This window comes from Pan paniscus, chromosome X (genome assembly GCF_029289425.2).
Source record: "Pan paniscus chromosome X, NHGRI_mPanPan1-v2.0_pri, whole genome shotgun sequence".
Classification (NCBI taxonomy): Eukaryota; Metazoa; Chordata; class Mammalia; order Primates; family Hominidae; genus Pan; species Pan paniscus.
Window position 1 is genome coordinate 120613699 of NC_073272.2, and position 22411 is coordinate 120636109.

Genomic DNA, 22411 nt, shown 5'->3' on the forward strand with positions numbered 1-22411 from the left:
TGTAGCACAGCATATCTCCCCATATATACGAGCATTGTATCTAGGGTGGATGAGTTCCTCTTTTTACTTTCAGGAACCTCCTACTCTTGTCTATGGAGTAGCTGTTTTTTCACCACTTTACTTTCTCAGTAAACTTGCTTTTACTTTGCACTGTGGACTCGCCCTAAATTCTTTCTTGCAGGAGATCCAAGAATGCTCTCTTGGGGTCTGGATTGGTACTCCTTTCCTGCAACATATTTCTGGCGACCCAGATGGGACTGTAGTACAGAAACCCTGACTCAACGGCTACCTTTGGGTAAGTGTTGGGGTCCTGTAACATATTTCTGGTGAACCATGGAAGGGATGATACTGAAGAAACCCCCTCAACCCAAAGGAAATAGACTGCAGCACTGATTGGATGACTTTGGGTAACTGGTGGTGTACTTGGGTAAAGAATGGGATTGGGTTAGAGGCCCAACTTAGGGGAGTTAAAGCCTCTCTTAAGACGGAGTGGGTTAGAGGCCCCTCTTAATAAAAGGCAAGGACACTTGACTGACCTTGGGTTAGAGGCCCGACTTAGGAGGGATAGAGTCCTTTCTAAGATTTAGGGGGTTAGAGGCCCCTCTCGGTAAAGTCCCTCTTGGCTAAAAATGGGTTTAGCACCATAGGCTATGTTCTTTGTATTTGCATTGTCCTCCTTGCTGCATGAATCAATTTCTTGGTTGCTGTCTCTGTTTCACTGTCATTTTCAGGAGACTTTATTTAACTGGTCTTGGAGATTTTAACTTTCTCTTTTCCTATGTGCCTCCCGATTTCCGTCCATCTGCTTGTGAAACATTGGGAACAAAAAGCATTGAAGGCTCTGTCTCTAAAATTGCTGATTGAGATTTGGTATTTAACAGCTATGAGCAATAGGATTAGACAGATGTGGTTATGTTTTGTTGCCACTATGCCGACTAGGTGTGATCCAAAGCAGTAGGATGGAAATCAGGGGGGGACTTTTCTCCTTGCTGTTTTGTTTCATTTTGCACACTAAAAAAACACTTCTTTCTTGGATTCGGGCAAACCAGCTATGCTTCTCTGCTATTGTCCAAAACCTGCTTGCTCTGGTCATTCCCATCTAAATCCTCTTCATTTTCTTTGCCTTATTTGACATATTTGTCGAAGTCCATGTTGTGGTTTATCTAAGATTCATGGCTCGACTCACTTCCATTATTCAGATAATGTGAATCATGTTTGATGAGAAAAAAGAAAGGAAAAAAAACTAGACATACTAAATGATCCTTTAATGCAAGCCCCCTTTCCCTGGTTCAGCAGGCATTTTTGGGTGGAGCAGAACCTCCTTCTGTTGGCTCTGGAGGTTCAGATGTGTTGGTCTTTTCTCCCTCTCATCCACCGGAAAGTTCTATTGAGAACCCTTTGTCCCCTCCTCCTTACCCATCTACTCCCACTCTATACCCACCACTCATGAGGAACTTAGCCCAGTGAGTACTACTCGTAGTGGAGCCTCCTAGCAACCACCAAAGGGAAATCTTTGTCCACTTAGAGAGGTGGCAAATAAGGAAGAAGGCCTATGAGAGTACATGTCCCCTTTTCTAGGTCTAATTGACTCTATATAAAGAAAGGTTGGTAATTTCTCTGAAGATCCAGGAAAATTCATAGATAGTTTTGAGAAATTAACTGTGACCTATATTTAAACTTGGCAGGATCTGCACATTTTGTTGTCTCTGTGTTGTACAGTGGAAGAGAAACAATACATTTTGGGGACAGCTAGGGCCCATGAAGATGAGGTATTGGCTTGCAACTTGGACCATAATATATATCAGGCAGGAGGTATAGAATTCCAGATCAAGATATAGAGTGGAACTATCAAAGGGGCAGTGAGGACTTGGGGAAGAGAGATCATATGGTCACTTGTCTGTTGGAAGGGATGAAGAAATGTATAAAAAAGCCTGTTAACTATGAAAAGGTTAGGGAAGTTTCTCAGGGTAAAGATAAGAATCCAGCTTTGTTTCAAGGGCATTTAGTTGAGGCAATCAGGAAATATACTAACACTGATCCTGCCTCAAGGGAAGGGCAAACCCTTTTGGGAGTACATTTTATATCCCAGTCTGCCCCTAATATCCATAGGAAACTACAAAAAGCAGCTATGGGTCACCAGAATCCTATGGAACAGCTTTTGGATATGGCATTTTTAATTTTTAATAACAAGGACAAAGCAGAAGAAGCAGAAAGAGCAAGAAGGACCTCCCACAAGGTGCAGTTCTTGGCTGCAGCCTTACGCTCACCTCCCACATGGGGTTGTCCTCCTGGCTCTGGGCCTGAGCAAGGGAAGCTGAAAGGTGGGAAGTCCAGAGCTGGACATCTGAGTCACCATGCTTTGGGCATAAATCTGTGTGCACACTCTAAGAAAACTGGTCATTGGAAGAGGGATTTCCCAGCGTTCTGAAGGGAGACATTGGCACCTGAACCAATGATGGCTGAAGTAGCCAGGCAAGCTCAAGAGTGATTGGGCCGAGTCCTTCTACCCCAGCTCCCATCGGACAACTAGCCATATCTCCAGAGAAGCCTCGGGTAACCCTTGACGTGGCAGTCCCACAGGCCAATGGAAGACAAGAGACTGATACTGTTTATTCCTGTGAGCCAGTCAGTGACCTCCAACTCCTGTTCAGAAGAAATGAAAGGGATGGATAACATAAAGATATGGATTGGCATTCTACTTTTGGCTATACGTTGGAATAATGCAGACAGTAACTTATTTACTGAGTGGGCAAAGGTTTAGCCCCTCTTTTCCCATGTGTTATATATAGCCACATGGGCCTTAGCCCATTCCCCTACTGTGAGAAGACAAGAAGGTACCTTTTTAATTTAATTAGAAAACAGCTAAACTCCACCCCAACTTTAGGTTATGCTATACATAATGAACTTGGATGAATGACAGCTGTTCAAGTGCAGGTCTCAGGCAAAGCACCTCTGTGTTTTCAAAGGCACAATAATAGTCACCACCAAACTGGAACCCCTGATATGGGATGGCTGTTATTTCAACAATGTAATCAGACTCTTCTTCTAACAGACCAGATGTGGATGGGATGACAAGATAATTTGCCAAAAAATGAGTGCCTACCCTTCTTCTTGGGGATGGTTGTGGGCTTGTGGAACTCATGGCTGGCCATACTTATCTTATAACTGGACTAGAAGGTGTAAGTGGGGTTGCCCTTATCTCCCGGGACGTATCCTCACCAAACTGGACTCTCTGTCCTCTAACTGGGAAATTATAAAAGCTCGCCATGGGCAACAAAAAGAAGCATCTTGGTGATTTTATCCCATGGCTATATTTTCCCTGCAGGCAACTACAATCAGTATCGAGTGACAAGTTGAAGCCTTCGCAAAGCACACAGCTGCAGCTTTCCATAATACATGCCATGCCCTTACCCTCCTAACTGAGGAAACTTCTCAGATTAGGCAGGTAGCCTTACAAAACCGTGTGGCTTTGGACATTTTAACAGCAGCCCAGCGGGAGCTCGTGCTTTGATCAAAACCGAATGTTGTGTGTATGTTTCAGACTATTCACATAGTATTACCCAAGCTGTGAAAGCTTTCGACACTCACATATCTGCCATTGATGCGCTATCAGTCGACCCCGTATCAGCTTGGTTGCAACAACTGCCCAGTTCTTGGAAGGCCTTTCTGTTTAGTTTACTTGGAATGACTTTACTTATTTTGCTTTGCTCTTGTGGAATATATTGGGGTTGTACTCTCTGTGTAGGAATGCAAGGCAAGCTCACTCAAGGCTTTATTAAATTGGATACTTATTAATCTTCCGTATATCACCTTTTGTAGGAACTCGGAGTTATGAACGACCTTCACCATAGCAACGCTTTCTAACTGCGTTTCTCTCTACCCTGAATGCAAGAAACCCTAATAGTTAGGCAGGAATATCATCATCCCTATTCAGCCTGATGAAGTTACAGAAGATGGATCTTTGTCCCTCTGCAACCCTTAGGATTAAGGGTCCTCCTGTAAAGGGAGGGGGCATCTCTGTCAGAGGCGTTTGAACCAGAGCGACTCCGTTTTGAGTGGGGGCTAGGAAAATGAGGCTGGGGCTTGCTGGGCTGCATTCCCAGAAAGTCAGGCATTCCTAGCCTCTAGATGTTTAAGGTTAAGGGAACAAATTAATAATGTTTTCTAAACAGACCCAGACTTGGAGTTTCCAGATATCCTGATATCTGGAGAACAAAGGCATTCCTAATTTTGCTTTAAAGATAATAATACTGATTCTTGTGAAATATAGTAATTAAGAAAATTAATCCTTTATCACAAACCCTTGTAGCAGAGCACATCTCCCCATATATACGAGCACTGTACCTAGAGTGGACACATTCCTCCTCTTACTTTTGGGAACATCCTACTCTGTCTATGGAGTAGCTGTCTTTTCACCACTTTCCTTTCTTTTCTTTTCTTTTTTTTTTTTTTTTTTTTTGAGACGGAGTCTCGCTCTGTCGCCCAGGCTGGAGTGCAGTGGCACTATCTCGGCTTACTGCAAGCTCCGCCTCCTGGGTTCACGCCATTCTCCTGCCTCAGCCTCCTGAGTAGCTGGCGCCCGCCACCACGCCTGGCTATTGTTTGTATTTTTAGTAGAGACGGGGTTTCACCATGTTAGCCAGGATGGTCTTGATCTCCTGACCTTATGATCCGCCCGCCTCGGCCTCCCAAAGTGCTGGGATTACAGGCATGAGCCACTGCGCCTGGCCTCACCACTTTACTTTCTTAATAAATTTGCTTTTACTTTGCACTGTGGACTTGGCCTAAATTCTTTCTTGCGTGAGATACAAGAACCCTCTCTTGTGGTCTGGATTGGGTCGCCTTTCCTGTAACACCATCTCATCTTGCCTGCTTTAATGTCACATTGTTTGCAACTTTTGAGTTGATTGGCAATTAGAGTTTAGTTATTTTATTATAGATGGGTTTTGTCTCCCAGATCAGCTAGATTGTAATCACCTGAGGGCCCAAGTGGGCTCTTGTTTAGCACACTACTGGGCACTCAAGAAATGCTAATTAAATGTTTATTGGAGTAAAGACCGGACTCTGGGCTTCACTAACTTTCCTAGAGACTGTTTTGAGTTGGCTTTTTGTCTCCACAGGAATCCAGATAACCACTGTCATTCCTTGCTTTTGCGGCCTCACTAATACAATCTGTTAAGACATGTTCAATGTGCCTAGTATAATAGATTCCATCTGTCTAAGGATTGGTGAAGGTGAAAGAATGATATCATATAACCCGAGGCTTCTCTGCCTTGAGTGGCCCTGTGCCTGAGGCTTATGTTATTTGGGGGAAGCACTATATTAAGTTTGGTCAGCCTCAGGGACAGACACTGGAGCCTCTTATTTGAGTGTAAGATGGAAATGCCTCCAGGTCGACTGAGCTGAGACCAAGGTCCACTTCACTTTAAGATTATCCTTTTGATCATCATCGGGTGATGGTATTACTTAGATTGAAAGTGTTAACCTTCAGCCTGGGCTATTTTTCTCAGATATTTTGTGGTTAAAGATGATATCTAAGGTGAAAAATCAATTATAGGAAAGTGCACAAGTTAAACAGTGAGTTGCTTGCAGGTGGCTTGCTGAAGCAAAAGGAGAGACAAGGAATTATTAAGGAAAAACTCAAGCATTTACTAGTGCTTTGCAAAATAGAGGAGGAAATGAAAGTAGGGCTTCTGTGGTAAATGAACACAGAACATGGATTTGCCTCAGTTCTAAACTTTTTTATCACTCCAGTCAAATAGTAGAAGTTATTTGAACTCCTTTTTTTTTTTTTTTTTTTGCCACACTGAATAGAGCAGGCATCCAAGGAGCGTCTTCAAGAGCTTTTTCAGGTCAAAGTCACATTCTGATGAGATAGTAATTTTGCTACTTTCTCTGTAGCTCTCCCTATAGCTATCATTGTGGGTGGCATCTAGATGTCAAGTTGGTTGAATTTTTTCCATGAAGAAAAATACCCAACCTTGGAAACTTCTCCCTCCAACTTGGAGACCTGCCTGCACTTCCACCAGGGACCAAGGGCAGGCCTGAGGCACTGACTGGTGAGAAGGCAGAAGAAGATAGAAAAAGAAGAAGGGGGAGTGTGGGAGGAGAGAAAGGACAGGGAGAAAGGCAAAGAGAAAATTATTGAGCCAGCTTGTTAATTGCACTTCCTACTTTTAGTCCTGTCTCTCTTTAATCCACTTTTCACACAGCCACTATTGATCTTCCTAAACAAAAATCTGATTGTCTCATTTTCCTCTTTAATGTTCCCCATTGACATGAGCATCAGGTCCATCCAAGCTCCTTGTCATGATGTATAAAGCCTTGCATGATCTGTCTCTTGCCATGATCAGTCTCACCTTCTCTTACTTTCTGCCTCCCACTTGATGCTATGGTAATAGCGAATGGCATACAGATCTTTCGACCCTTCAGTGACTCTTCTCCCCTACTACATACTTACACACAAAAGGCTTTCTCATGTCCTTGCCCATGCAAATCACTCTTCCTGAGATACTGTTTCTACCTTTATTTGCTAATTTCTGTCCATACTTCAAGATACAGCTCAGATAGCACCTCCAATTCCTTCAGTTCCATGGGATCTATGAACACCTCTACATCTGTCTCTTACCCCATTATATTAAAATTATATATTTACATATTTCTCTTCCTCACTAAACAGAGCTCCTTGAGGGAGAAGCTAAGGGCACCCAAAATATTTCAAATGGTGGTAAGTGGTATAGAGAGAGCAAAGGCAGTGGTCTTAAGTGCCTGTCAGAAGCAGGTTTGAGCTTTCTTCCTGTTCAACAGATGCCTGCTCTCTCATTGGCTTACATATTTGTGAAAAGTTGTTATGCAATTATTCATTAAACTACTGGCTCTATGAAATGTTTGCATTTGCAATGGATGTCCTTAATGCCTTACCTCTAGGGAACAATGGAATTTCAGAAACTGAGGCAGGCTGACATGGAGACATAGTTTCGTTGGCCCTTGTACCACATGGTGTAGGCAGCTGTCCATTAAGCCTGTGCTTTCTTAGGGTCAGCTTGGTACTCGATGCCCACTGAGCACCATGGTGATCTGTCAATAGTCGGTTAATTTGTCTCTTAAGAAAAAACATGTGGGTGTGTTGATACTGGGGCTCTAGCTAGAGTGTGAACTCCTTGAAGAGAGAGACTGTTTTTAACTTGGCTGGGACTCCCCAGAAGGCTCTATAATATGGGAGAGCCTTGTGGGGAGGGGGATTTCTTGACTAAATCTGCTGATCAATGTGGGGCTTCTCTTTTTACATTATGCCTAAACCAGAATGGAGAGCAACACTTTAATATAGTGCAATCAAGATTGGTTGTCCTGTACCTTACATCCCAGAGTGCTCTCTTAACTATAAGTCTGAGACTTAAATAAAATCTAGTGCAAAGGAAGTGAAGGATAGATGAGGAACAGCCTGGACCATCAAACTTGGTTGCTTTTATCACACTATCATTTCTCAGAAATTTCAAATGCTTCTTATTGAAAAATGAGAAGAAAATGAAGGAATCACATCTTATAGTATCCAGAGAAAAATGTGCTTTAATTAGCCAGATCCAGTCTTTCCTTATTGGAGGAATGCCAGTTTTACTAATGGAAAGAGTTTTCTCAGACCATCTGTCAGTTATCACAGCAGTCTGTGCTTAACCCTTTCTGTGCCAGCAGGAAAAAATTCACTAATCTAGTGCTCCATCAGGTGCTTTGGAGAATAAGGCATGGCATCTGCCTTCGAGGGGCTTAAAATTTAATAGGCAAGACAGGAGACATACACGTCCATGTATAAAGCAGGCAGAATGCACTAAGCGTTATAAGAGAGCTACCAAATGTGGTGGAAGCATTAATGAGAGGAAGATTACTCTTGGCTAGAGGCTAGGGAAGTCTTCATGGAGGCACCTGAAGATAGATGAAAATGGCAAAAATTGTGGGCATTCTGGGTGGAGGGACTACTAGCATGTTAAATGCCATAGAGGGGAAAAAGTCCAGGACAGGTCTGTACAATGAATGGGAATAGTCTAGTGTGATAGCAGTATAGGATGTGGAAATAACTGTAGATATGGTATTTCAGATTGTTTGGGGATCACATGAAAGAGGCATTTGACTGTCAGATTAAGAGGTAGGCATTTTATTCTATAGCGTAGACAATGGATTGTCAGTGCCTTGCTCAGAGCTGTGCTTTATTTGGGCATCCTAGGCAGTATGAGTTAAATGCTGAGCTATTTTCTCTAACCTCAGGGGAGGTGGAAATGGATCCCTGGCTTCTGCTATTCAAGATGTGATGCATTGGGTTTTGCAGATTTAGAGCTATATTTTTCTTTTATTATTTGCTACTAGATTGATAGCCCTGAGGTCACTGCTTAGGATAAGACATCTAGCCTGGCTGGGATGAGAGGGTACATTTTTCTGCTGGACTTTGAATCCGTGTAAACTTTGTAGGTTTTGAGTTAACCTGAGCCAATGTTTTATATCAGCTTGATGTTCTTTATGTTATAAATTATGTATGTATTTACATATATATGTGCATGTATCCAAATTTTTGGGGGGTGGGGGATAATTTTTATAACTCAGTTGTTCTGTATTTCATGGAATAAAACAGCTGGAGGTTAGGGGTGGTGGTGAGGAGGATGTGGAGTCACATCTTAAATATCTATATTTTTATTCTCCAAGTTCCTTCTGGCTTAGTGCTATCAAGAGGCTTACATTATGGGGTACATTTTTATTAATAGGAATAGTACCAGTGTTTCTCAAAATCTGGCCCTCCTTGAAAATCTGCCACAGAATTCACCCAGACAGGTACCTGCTTGGGCTGAAATCAGAGACCATATAGCAGCTGCCTGTTTAATAAGCTAAACACGAGATTCAGATATATGCTTAGATTTGAGGACTACTTAAGTTAACAAAAGATTAAGAGCCAAGAAATGGATTTTTGAATTTTAAAAAGGTGAAAAATGGCAGATAATAAAGCTATTAAAAGGAGTTTTGAAAAGCCTAGGAAACTTGAACTTTTGGATATTTTTCTTTTAATTTGGCAAGATAGGAATTTTGCAGTCAAAAAGAAAATTTTGTGGTAGAAGGACCTTCACATCTTGAAATAGTCTTTCTCCTTTTCTCCCCCCTCTCTCTAGAAATCTGACCTATTCCTAAAGGCTCATCTTCTCTTACATGTTCCATGACCACTCTAGTCAATGAAAATTACCTTGGTTTTTAGAGTTGCCTTATCTTATATTTGACATTCAGCCCTAGGGCCTCTTTTATTTTTAACTTGCCTACAGTGGTGACTTCACCTTTTAATTAGGATTTACGAGCTTCATGCCTGTTGATATGGTCTCTCCAACTATCCATGTTTATCACCCAGTAGGAGCCAAATAAATGCTTGCAGTGTGCATGAGAGTATTTCAGAGGACATAATGCAACTTTGCTTGAGGAACATGAATACCGAAGCTGTGTTGAGGGAAAGTGAACTTAAAACACATGGTTATATTCACTAAAATAGTCAAATATTTAAAAAAGTAGTGTGCAGAGTTCTCTTTCTCCCCAATAGTTTTTAAAGAAATGTGGTGAACCAAAATTCTTTATTTTCATTTATGAGAAATAAACCCATTTCCATAACTCACCGTTCATTTCAACACTTTCTTTCAATTTCACCTATGACTCAGACTTGGTTTATTTCTGGCAGCACGTTGTCTTTTAACTGAGAAGTGAAAAGAACTCAGAACAATGACTTTCCAACTCCTCTAGTCCTTCTATAATAGTCCTTAAGTGCTGAGAGATAGTCGTTTGTGTGTTCGCAGATTACATCATCCATTATACTGGCCCTGTCTTGGGATCCTTTTCTTCCTTTTGGAATTTGATAACTGACTTTCTTTAATTTCATTTGTAGAAATGCATCTTACCCATTTATCCCTTCCCCCTCATTCTCCCTTTGAAGCCATAGTGTCCCTGATTTTAGTGTGGGGGACTAGGGGTGGGTGGGAATTGATGCCTGCCTGGGGTTTTTAAGTACCAGAAGCAACATTATTTCTATATTTTTTGTTCTGCCACTGAAAATGCCTCAGCCCACACATAACTAGTTCTGGTTCTCTTCCTGTTCCTCCGCCTACAGCATCCTCCCGCTCCTCTTCAGATGTCTGCCCCACTTCACAGCAGGCCACTTTCCTTCACAGTTCCAGAATGGTTTCATTCATCACTGTCACAGTCCCTGTCAATGGTAAACTCTGCCATCTTATCTGTGGCCACCAGTAAATGAGTTTGCATTTAACATTTTAAAGAGTTTTCTTTGTTTCTGACATTCTCCACCCACTGATACTTGTACTTATGCGGCTTGCTGTCACCTTTTTTTTCCTGCCAGTTGGTTGGCAGGAACCAATCTCCCCCAGAAAACGCAAGAGGATTGTCCTGTCACTCAGAAAATCTTTCTAATCTTAATCTGACATTGGTTACAAGTGCTCACGTTCTTCTTTGGGTGAGAAAGACAGACTTAGGAAGAGGAACAATTTGAGAATTTGGCAGAGGTAGCTGAAAGTTGCAAATGATTATATTGGACACTGGGAAATTTTGGATTTGACTTCCTGCCCTGGGCTGACCTGCTGTCAGTTCTGTGTAAATTACTTAGTCTATTTGTGTCCTTTTCTGTGCTATGGGGATGATGTTAACTTCTAAATTGGGATGGGAGGTAGGTAATGGATACCACAATTTGAACTATTAAAAGTATCAACAATAATGTTATTGTTTGTTGAAAGCTTGCTATGTGAAAAGGTGCTAGGTAATTTGTACCCACGATGTCTACTTGTCAAGACAACATTGAGCAACTTGGGGCCCAGAGTAATTCAGTGTCTTGCTCAAGATCACACAGCCCCAGCTTGTACGCAGTGGAACAAGAATTTGAACATAGATCTGTCTGGTTCCAGAGTTCGCACATGTATGATGACTTTGTTACGTAAGACCAGAGTAGTACTGAGCACAATTGGGTGTTCTCAGTGATTTGTGTCTCGCCCTGCCTTGGTCTCCTTCAGGATATCAACTGATGTTGGGTTTGTGTGTGACTAATAGTGTCAGTGTTTGAATTTCAGTTCAGCCATTTGCCAGCTATATAACTTTGGGCAAGTTATTTAGTCACTCTGTGCCTATTATCCACATCTATAAAATGGGCTGATAAAGGATGATAAAAACATTTACCCCATAGATTTGTTGTGAGTCTTGACAAGTAAACACATATAAACAACTTTTGTTTAACATATTGTAACCCCTCAACGATCGTTATCTATCATCATTCTCAGCTGCAGCATTATTTCCCTACAGTGCTTCTCTGCAGACCTGTTCTGACTGGCTGTTCGACCATGCTCCAGATGGATTCTTCCTTTTATCCGTGTGTGTGTGTGTGTGTGTGTGTGTGTGTGTGTGTAACAACTTGTTCAGTTTTTTTTTTTTTTAATATTAGAGCCCCACTCTCTACCTTCCAAGGTGACTGACCCTTCCAGGATAAATTAACTCATTCTGTGATATTAGTAGTAGATGATTTATTCTTGACTAGAATTTCTGTTGACATGATTCTTTAACCCCAAGACGTAAAATCATTTAGTGCAGATTGCAGGGATGGGGTGGGTTGGGTTGTGGTGTAGTTTGGACTATAGCACGTTTTCTTCAAATAGAGCAGGGCCACTTTTTTCTCTTTTATGCATACATTCAATTTCCTGGTAAATTTTTTATTTGAATGATAATAATAGCAAGCACCTACATAATACTTAACTATATGCCAGATATTGTTCTCAACACCTCATATTATCTCCTTTAATTCTTTTTTGTCTTTTTTCTTTTCTTTTTTTTGCGACAGAGTTTCACTCTTGTTGCCCACGCTGGAGTGCAATGGCACGATCTTGGCTCACCGCAACCTCCGCCTCCCGGGTTCAAGCAATTCTCCTGCCTCAGCCTCCCGAGTAGCTGGGATTACAGGCATGTGCCACCACACCTGGCTAATTTTGTATTTTTAGTAGAGATGGGGTTTCTCCATGTTGGTCAGGCTGGTCTTGAACTCTTAACCTCAGGTGATCCACCCGCCTCGGCCTCCCAAAGTGCCAGGATTATAGGCATGAGCCACTGCGCCTGGCCTATATCCTTTAATTCTCAAAAAACCTGTGGGGTAGATGTTCTTATCCTCATTTTCCATAAGTTAAAACACAGAGAGGTTAAGTAACTTGTTCAAGATTGCACAGCTAGGAAGTGGTAAAACTGGGATTTGAGCTCAGACAGTGCCCTTAACTAGTACAGTATATTGACTCTAACTGAAGAAAGGGTTGCCCGGGCATTTTGGTAAGTTTGAAAACCACTGATATTTAAATTGGAAATTTAGGGCACAAACCCATGCAAAGGTTGGGTGATGTCAGAAAGGTGGCAGCCTGAGATTGTAGTTTTGATTTTTTCAACATTTCTATATTTTTAATTGTTCCAACATTTTATTTACTTTTTAGTAACTGACCTGTAATTTTCAAACACTTCTCACCATCAGGTTGTAAGTCACAGTTGTAAGTCATGTGATTCATAAAGCTTGAAGCAGATATCAAAATGCCTACATATGTCTTTTTTTAATTTCAAATTTTATTTTAGATACAGGGATACATGTGCAGGTTTGTTACATGGGAAGATTGCGTGATGCTGAGGTTTGGAGTATGGATCCCACCACCCAGGTAGTGAGCATAATATCTGGTAAGTAGTTTTTTTTTAACTCACCCCTCCTCCCTCCACTCTCCAGTAGTCCACAGTGTCTATTGGTCCCATATTTATGTCCATGTGTGCTAAATATTTAGCTCCCACTTCTAAGTGAGAACGTGTGGTATTTGGTTTTCTGTTCCTGCATTAATTTGCTTAGGATTATGGCCTCCAGTTCCATCCATGTTGCTGCAAAAGACATTATTCCATTTTTTTTAATAATTACATGGTATTGCATGGTACATATATACCACATTTTCTTTATCCAATCTACCATTGATGGGCATCTGGGTTGATTCCATTTCTTTGCTATTGTGAATAGTGCAGCGATACATATACAAGTGCAGGTGTCTTTTTGATAAGAATGATCTATTTTTCTTTGGGTATATACCCAGTAATAGGATTGTTGGGTTGAATGGTAGCTCTGTTTTAAGTTCTTTGAGAAATTTCTGATACATACGTCTTTTATTTAAAATATTCTATTTATTAACATAGGAAGCTCTTAATAATATGGACCTTAATGTTTTCAGAACTCCTTATGGAACAAAATCAACGTGTCTGATAAATAATCTCTAAAAACCATGTCATACAGAAAAATGGTTGAAAGAGTAAGGTTGTTTCACCTACAGTGAGAAGGCTTATGGAGATGAGATAACTGTCTTTAAATATTTAAGCATCAAAATGTTTGTCATGAGGAGGTGGAAGTGGGCTTGCTTTCTTTGGACTGAAGGACTGAGCTAGGATTCATATGTAACCCCATATGTAAAAGTTATAAAGATAGCAAATTTTGGCTCATTATAAGGGAGGGTTTTCATAAAGGTTTTTCTCTCAAAAAGTTTTTATTGATACACAATAGATGTACATATTTTTGGAGTACATGTGACATTTTGATACATTTATGCAATGTGTAATGATTGACTATTGTATATTTCAAAATATCCAGAAGAGAATAAGGAGCTTTTTAATGACACAAAATTTCTTACAATTTTTAAAATTGTGACTAAAATACACTTGGGGAAATAAAATTTTTTGAGCGATGGCTATCAAGCAAGTCTTCATATATATATTTTCTTAGTTTTTATTAATATTAAATGTGTTCTTTCAAATTGTTAAAACTTGGCTCTAGTAGTGAGTGGTCTCTTCTGTACACACACCACTTACTGAATACTTACTATGTCTCAGGTCTGACTTATTTGAGCTTTGGATCCCTGCTCCTTAGAAAACCTCTAGCTTTTCACCATAGCTGTTTCTATCATCAGTGACTTAATGCCCTCCTTCAGGTGGCCCTCTTATATGTGCTACTTTGCCTTCTGATTTAACCTGAAAAACCCAAGATACTCAACAATTAGACCTGTCAGAACACTAAAATTCCACATCTCCTCATCAAGAGAAGGGAAAACATCTATCTTATTCTCTTGGCTGGTTGAATAAGCTTCCTAGTATGCAACATTTTTCCTGAGAAATTACTCTAAAATGAAGACAGAGAGGATTATAAGATGACAGAATCTTGTAATGCAGAAATTGGAACAAAATTTGAACCTTTAAAAATCACAGGGTGAACCTTGGTGTGTAGTCTAAAATCACTTCTAGGTATTTTCCTATTTTGCCCTTTCAGACTCAGGCAAAAGGTATTATCACTATATTGAGAAGCATAGGTTTGTTAAATAAAGAACTCTCTTGTTTCTATGAGGAAAGCGAACTTCAGTAAGAGCTCTTCAAATATTTTTTTCAAGACAATGCTGAGACAGAGTTGGGGTAAAAGATGCTATTTTATCTGCTGTCTGCTGGTAGTACCATATAGTCTCTCATTTAAAATTCATCAAATTTCAGTGTCCCATGACAGATGAAAAACACTGATGAAATACTTGGAAAGCGATGGTATCTGGTGTGTCAGATTCAAACCTAGTGAGATTTTTAAAGAATTTAAGAAGTATTCTTAGAAGTATATAATCATTTCTTGGTTGAGGACTGCTTAATATAATGCAGATTATATTAGGAACGAAGCTACCTCCTCCCCACCCTATCCTCAGTTTTCTTATTTCATAAGCATGGCTAAATATTATGTTTCTCTAGACTCGTGTTAGACAGGAAGAAGAGATGTGTCATCATGTTTTGACTAACATGAGGGATGGATAACAAAGATAAATTAATCTTTCAAAGCAGGCTCCATTTTATTGAGGGTTCAATCTAACTATAAACCTTACTTGGTGCTGTTAAACAAAAGTTCACATTTTTCTATTTGGAGTTAACACCTTTTGTTGCTCTGACTACTGTCTAGTCTGCGAGCTAAGGAGCCAGGATCAAGTCAGGGAAGAAGCTTAGAGCCCATCTAATATCTGATTGGCCCAGCCTCTCTTGAATACACGAGAAATAACTAAAGAATCCATAGAGAGCTGCATTAAAGGAAAGATGACTGTATTTTTTTTAAATCACTGTTTGCAAACCGAGGATGGGAAAATAGGGGAATTGTTATAACCGCTGCAAAAAAATGGTATTGCATTTTTTACCTAAGTCAGTCAGTTGAGAGAAGCCAGCTGCTTCTCAACTACTTTCATTCTTTTCTGCACTTTTCATAAGGAAACCTCTATTAACCTGAATGCTGGTATGTAGGAAGAAGGAAAGCATGAAAGGTTCTGATTAGGAGGATTTTTAGGACATGTAAATTCTTTTTTTCTCTCTCTCTTTTGGTGGATTAGGAGGATTTTTAGGACATGTAAATTCTTTTTTTTTCCTCTCTCTTTTGGTAAAAATATTTTCAAAACATTGGAATAAGAATAACTACTACGTATTGAGACCCACCTGGATCAGTGCTTACTTTATACCTGCCCTGGGTGGTAGCTGGTATATATTATCCTGCTTATACAGACGAGAAATCTGAGATTCAGAGAGCTTAAATAAACTTTCCAAGGCCACTCAACAAGGAAATAGAACACAAGGGATGAAATCCAAAGCTTTTTGCCCTTGCTCTGCCAAATTTACCACGCGAGGATCATGTTAAGCCTTAGGACTTCATTTTGGTGTCAGCAACCACCTCAGTGTTGGGGTTATTGTTCCCCACTTGACCGTCTTCTACAATAAAGTCCTCTAATAGAGACTGTTTATTAAGTGGTGGTTGATGCCTAGAAGAGACAGGAGTCAAGATGGTTGTTTTGGGGCATTATAACCTAATAGGAGGAACAGGAAACATTTTAAGTCTTTTTTAAAAAAATCACCGTGCTCTGTCAATACACAAGAGAAAATCTCCACACAGGTACGACAGAATTTCTCGGTAGGTGTGCAAGTTCTACTGTATAAAGGTTCAATAATGACTCAAAGATAAACATCATTTCAGGGTGTTGGAAACAGGAATCAATTTCACTAAGAAGTCATGTCCTTCTGCAGGAAATACCATGAGAATACTCAGAGTCTCCCCAGTGCTAGCCAATGTCCTAATTTTTGTACAATCTGTGATGTATCTCAGTTACCAGATAAATTTAGACTGACACAGTAGAAATGTTCCTGAGAAGTTAACTGGTGAATACCAATTTTTTTTTTCTCAAATGAATTATTTTTAACGTGTGCTTATGGAGCTATTATAAAAATCCTGTGATTGATCTCTTTTAAAACAAAGCAAGCATACCCCAGTTTTTTTTTTTTTTTTTTTTTGAGATGGAGACTCACTCGGTCGCCCAGGCTGGAGTGCAGTGCAGTGGCGCGATCTCAGCTCACTGCAACATCCGCTTCCCGGGTTCAAGCAATTCTCCTGCCTCAGCCTCCCGAGTAGCTGATATGACAGGCATCTGCCACCATGCCCGGCTGTTTGTTTGTATTTTAGTAGAGACGGGGTTTCACCGTGTTAGCCAATCTGGTCTCAAACTCCTGAGCTTAGGCAATCCGCCTGCCTTGGCCTCCCAAAATGCTAGGATTATAGGTATGAGCCACTGCGCCCGGCCTTGAGTTGTTTGTGTGTTTGTTTTTTACCTATTAAACAGCTTGAAGTGGAGCAGATCAACACACACAAACTCTGGACAGCTCCTCAATTTATTGTAATAGGGTTTAAACTTTATTTCAAACTATAGTCACAAATGCCAAGGGGCTGTGGAGAAAAGAGGGACAAAGTTTCCTGGGAGAGGCTGTCTTCCCTCAGCGATGTGAACAGTACAGCTTGTCTGTTTCCCCCTTAATGGCAGGTGGGGATACTCAGCACTATACTAATGAAGGAGATACTGTTTTCCCCTAAATGAGAAATGGCAGGTGAGGTAGCTTTTGGTGTATTATGGATTTCTGAGAAATACTATAGGGATTCTGATTTTAATTCAGTCAATTCAGATTCATGAAGCATTTTGTGTTTAAAAATATAGTGCAGAGTTTCTGAGTAGGATGTGCTAGAGGAAGGAGTGTGTTTTAGATCTGGCTTACAGGGGAATTCTTGAGGGGAATCCTTTAGTAAAACTGTAGAAAGACACTTCTTTACTGGAATCATACATTTTAGTGGTTACCTTTGGTAATTGTGGGTCAAGGCTGAATCCTTAGTTGTCTGCCTTTATAATTGTAAGGGAATTCAGGTTTCCATTTTTGTTTTCATGGCCATTTACAAATATTAATACACTGATACAACAAAAGAGAAATAACTAAATGAGATTAAATGTATTGCATTTTGCTTAATTATGTACTGACAAAAAAGTATAATAAAGGATCCTGGCTGCAGAACTATGTAGTAATACTTAAGTTTTACATCTTTCAAGCATTTCACAGATAATAATTTCCATAGCAATACAGTGGAAGAAGTAAATATTATTTCTATAGATAGGCAGATCCCAGCAAAATGTGACCAAGGGATCTAGGTGTAGGTTTCAAAATTCGCATCTGGCCTTTTGGGCATATCTGGTAAAGCATCAGCTTATGTGTTTAGCAGGGAAAAAGCAATCATTAAATTCTCTAACGTTAACCATTTGTTTTAAGGGGGAGATAGGATTCTTCAAAGCAATCCATTTAGAAGGAAACAAAAGTATGTCTGATTTTTAAAAAATGTGTTAGTTTTTAAATGAAAACCATATGTTTAGCATTGAGTTAGCAAACTACAGTCTGTGAATCAATCCTGGGTGCCACCTGTTTTTGAATAAAGTTTTATTGGACCACAGTCACCCATTCATTTCTGTATTGTCTGTGGCTAATTTCATGCTACAATGGTAGAGTTAAGTAGTTCTAACAGAGACTGTATGACCTGTGAAACCTAAAATATTTACTTATATCTAGCTATTTACAGAAGAACTTTACTTATACCTGCTATATAGTATTTCATAGAAGAATACATGCTGAGACAGCATTATTTGATATTCCTTGTAATTAATGCATTATTTTTTACTGTAAGAAATAATAATACTCACACAAGTACCTAACTTTTATTGAGGAATTATCTGTTCCAGATATTTTACTATGTTCCTTACATACAGCGAGTTTAATTTTTACAATTATGATTCAGGAATAGACACTGTCAATATTTTCATTTTATAGATGATGAAATTAATGTTTAGAGAACTTGACTACCTTGATACTTTTATGAGAGGTGCCAAAAGATTGAATGACTCATTTAAAGTCATATAGTTAGTGGTGGAGCCAAAATTCAAACCCAGAGTTCTTTTTTGTATTGTGGTAAAATATATGTAACAATATTATTTTAACCATTCATAAGTGTACAATTCAGTGCCATTAAATATATTCATGACGTATAGCTGTCACCACTATCTAACCCCAGACTTTTTCATCATTTCCAACAAAACCTCCGTACTCATTAAATAACTCTTCCTTTCCACCTTCCCTCAGATACTGATAACCTGTCTCACACTTTCTGTCCCTATTAATCTGCATATTCTAGGTATTTCATACAAGTAGAATGACAAAATATTGTCCTTCTGTGTATCACTTATTTCACTAAGCATAATAATTTCAAGATCTATACATGTTATAGTATATATTAAAATACTATTCTTTCTTATGGCTGAATAATATTTCATTGTATGTATCATATTTTGTTTATCCATTTGTCTGTTGTTAGACACTTAGGTTGTTTCCGCCTTTTGGATATTGTAAATAACGAACACTGGGGTACACATATCTGTTTCAGTACCTGCTTTCAATTCTTTTGGCTATATACCTAGGAGTGGAATTGTAGGATCATATAATAGTTCTATGTTTAACCTTTGAAAAACTACCAAACTTTTTTTCAAAGTGGTTGCACCATTTTACATTCTCACTAGCAAGTGTAAGGACTAATTTCCCCATACCCTAACCCACATTAATTTAAAAATTTAAAATTATGGCCATCCTGGGAGTGGAGGTAAAGTGGTATTTTGTTGTGGTTTTGCTTTCCATTTTCCTGATGACTAATGATGTTGAGCGTGGTTTCATGTAACTATTGACTGTTTGTATACTTTCTTTGGAAAGATGTCTTCAAGTTCTTTGTCCACTTTTTAATCAGTTTTTTTGTTGTTGTTGATTTTTAGGAATTCCTTATATTCTGGATATTAATCCCTTAGCAAATATATGATTTGCATATATTTTCTAGTAAATTAGTAGATTTAGTTCTCTTGATAGTGTGTTTTGATGGATAAAAGTTTTAATTTATCTATTTTTTTCTTTTTTTGCTTGTGCTTTTGGTGTCAGATCTATGAAGCTGTTACCAAATCCAATGTCATGAAGATTTTCTCCAATGTTTTATTCTAAGAATTTTATAGGTTTAGCTGTTAAGTTTAGGTCTCTGATCCATTTTGAGTTAATTTTTGTATATGGTGTAATGTCCAACTCATTTTTTGGCATGTGGATGTCCAGTGTTCCCAGCACTATTTATTGAAAATACTATCCTTTCCCCATTGAATTATCTTGGTATCCCTTTAAAAAATCAATTAAAACCAGATGTGGTAGCTCACAGCTGTAATCCCGGCATTTTGGGAGGCTGAGAGGGAGGATTGCTTGAGCCTGGGAGGTTGAAGCTGCAGTGAGCCATGTTGCACTCTAGACTGAGCAGCTATGCAAGACCCTGTATCCTCCCAAAAATTAACTGATCAGAGATGTGACAGTTTATTTTTGGACTCTCTATTCTATTCTATTGATCTGTATGCCTGCCCTCATGCCAGTAACATAGTGTTTTAATTATTGTAGCTTTGTAGTAAGTTTAGAAGTCAAGAATTGTGAGCCCCCCATCTTTGGTCTTTTTCAAGATATTTTTTGGTTATTCAGGCCCCCTTGAAATTTGATGTGAATTTGAGGATAAGCTTTTCCAGTTCTGCAAAAAATATTCTTGAGATTTTTCATAGAGATTTAAGTGAATCTGTATATCACTTTGGATAGTACTAGTGTCTTACAAATGTCAAGTCTTCCTATTCATGAACACGCATGTCTATTTCTGTAATGGAATTTAAAGACTTAAAAATAAAATCTTCATTTTTTTCAGCATTATTTTGTAGTTTTCATTGAATAAGACTTTCGCTTTCTTGATTAGATTTATTCCTAAGTATTTTAATTTTTTAGATGCTACTGTAAATAGACATGCTTTCCAATTTTCTTTTTGGATTATTCATTGCTGCTGTATAGAAACATGATTGATTTTTCTATGTTCATATTGTTCCCTGTAACTATATTGAATTTATTAGCTTGCGGTAGCTTTTTTATGTGTGGATTCTTTGGGATTTTCTATATATTTAATTATGTCATCTGTGAATAGACATTGTTTTACTTTTTCCTTTCCAATTTGGATACTTTCGTATCTTTTTCTTGTGTAATAGTTCTGTCTAGAACTTTCAACACTATTTTGAATAGCAGTGGTAAAAGCAGGCATCCTTGTTTTGTTTCTGATTGTAGAGATAATTCTTTCAGTCTTTCACCATTTAGGATGATGTTAACTGTGGGTTTTTCATGATACTCTTCATCATGTTGAGAATTTGGATATTTAGATTCATGTTTTTCTTTAAATTTTAGAAGTTTTCAGCCATTATTTTTTCAAATATTCATATTTCCTCTTTCTTATTTTAGGATTCCCACAATGCATATGTTCATCCACTAAGTGGTGTCCCACAAATCTCTTAAGTTCTTCATACTCTGTCTGCCATCTTCCCTGCCATTATCCTCCAAACCAGACTTCTCAAATGTGGGCACCTATTCTCTCTTTTTCCTTTTATATATATATATACCCACATATATAATATATGTATATATATTACATATATACATATGTAATATATATGTAATATATTGTAATATATGTAATATATTGTAATATACATATGTAATATATACATAATATACATATGTAATATAATATATGTATATATATTACATATATACATATACATACACACATATACATATATATTTATTATTTTTAGAATATGAAAGTTATATATTTTTATTTAAAAAATATTAAAACCTGAATGTGGGAAGGAAGTTCATTTACCCCCAAATGAGCAGTTTGTGAATATTTATATATATAATTTTTTGCATGTCCTATTTTAAAACAAAAGTGGAATAACACTACATGCATTTTTAAGTTACTGTCCTTTTTTACCCAATTTTAAGCACATGTTGTACAGCATTGCAAATTAAGCCAATTTTTTCTATGGAGTGATACTAATATGACTGGCTACTACAATTTTTTTGTTTTTAATTGTACAATTCACTGGTTTATAGTATATTTACAGAGTCATGCAACCATCACCACAATTGTTTTAGTCTGTTTTATGCTGATATAACAGAATACGATAGAATGCATAATTTCTAAGGAACAGAAATTTATTTCTCACATTCTGGAGGCTGGGAAGTCCAAGATCAAGAGAGCTGCATATGGTGAGGTCTTTCTTGCTGCACCCTCACACAGTAAAAGGTGAAAGGGCAAGAGAGAATGAAACTAGTCTCGCAGAAACTTTTTTTTAGTGGCATTGATTTATTCATGATGCCTCTCATTAGGCCTCACCTCCCAACATTGCTGCATTGGGGATTAAGTTTCCAACATATGAATTTTGGAGGGACACATAATCAATTTTAGAACATTGTCTTCACCTCCCCCATAAAACCCATATCCATAAACATTTACTCCCCTTTTTCCTCCAACCTCTACAGCCCTAGTCAAACACTAATATACTTTCCTTCTCTGTAGAATATACTTTCCTTCTTTATAGGCATTGTAAATAAATTTAATCATATAATACATAGTCTTTTGTGACTCATTTCTTTCATGTATAATAATTGTTTAAATCTCATTCATGTTATAATATGTATCAGTACTCCATTCCTTTTTGTGGCTGAATAATATTCCATTCTAACTATATACCTTTGTTTATCCATTCATCAGTTGATGGACATTTGGATTGTGTCTACCTTTTGCTATCATGAATAATGCTGCTGTGAATATTTGTATACAAGTTTTTATGTGGACATATGTTTTCATTCCCTTCCATACTTAGGAGTAGAATTGCTGGTGTATGTGCTCACTTAATATTTAACATTTTCAGAAACTTCTAAACTGCTTTACAAAGTAACCGTGCCATTTTATAAACTCAACTGCCATATATAAGAGTCCTAATTTCCCTCACATTTTTGTCAACAGTTGTTATCTGCCTTTTTTATTATAACCATTTCTAGTAGATGTGAAGTGGTTTTGATTTATATTTTCCTAATGACTACTGATGATGAGCATCTTTTCATGTGCTTATTTGTG

At 38.4% G+C, this 22411-nt stretch overlaps 1 long non-coding RNA gene across 2 annotated transcripts in view; it reads left to right on the forward strand.

The window, feature by feature from the left end:
* The window catches only part of LOC129395238 (uncharacterized), a 129090-nt gene that overhangs the window by 93573 nt on the left and 13106 nt on the right, over positions 1 to 22411 (forward strand). For both annotated transcript variants that reach the window (XR_010111217.1, XR_010111216.1), the window contains 2 exons: positions 182 to 295; positions 11852 to 12720. This is a non-coding gene — a long non-coding RNA (uncharacterized LOC129395238). The remainder of the gene's footprint in view (positions 1 to 181; positions 296 to 11851; positions 12721 to 22411) is intronic.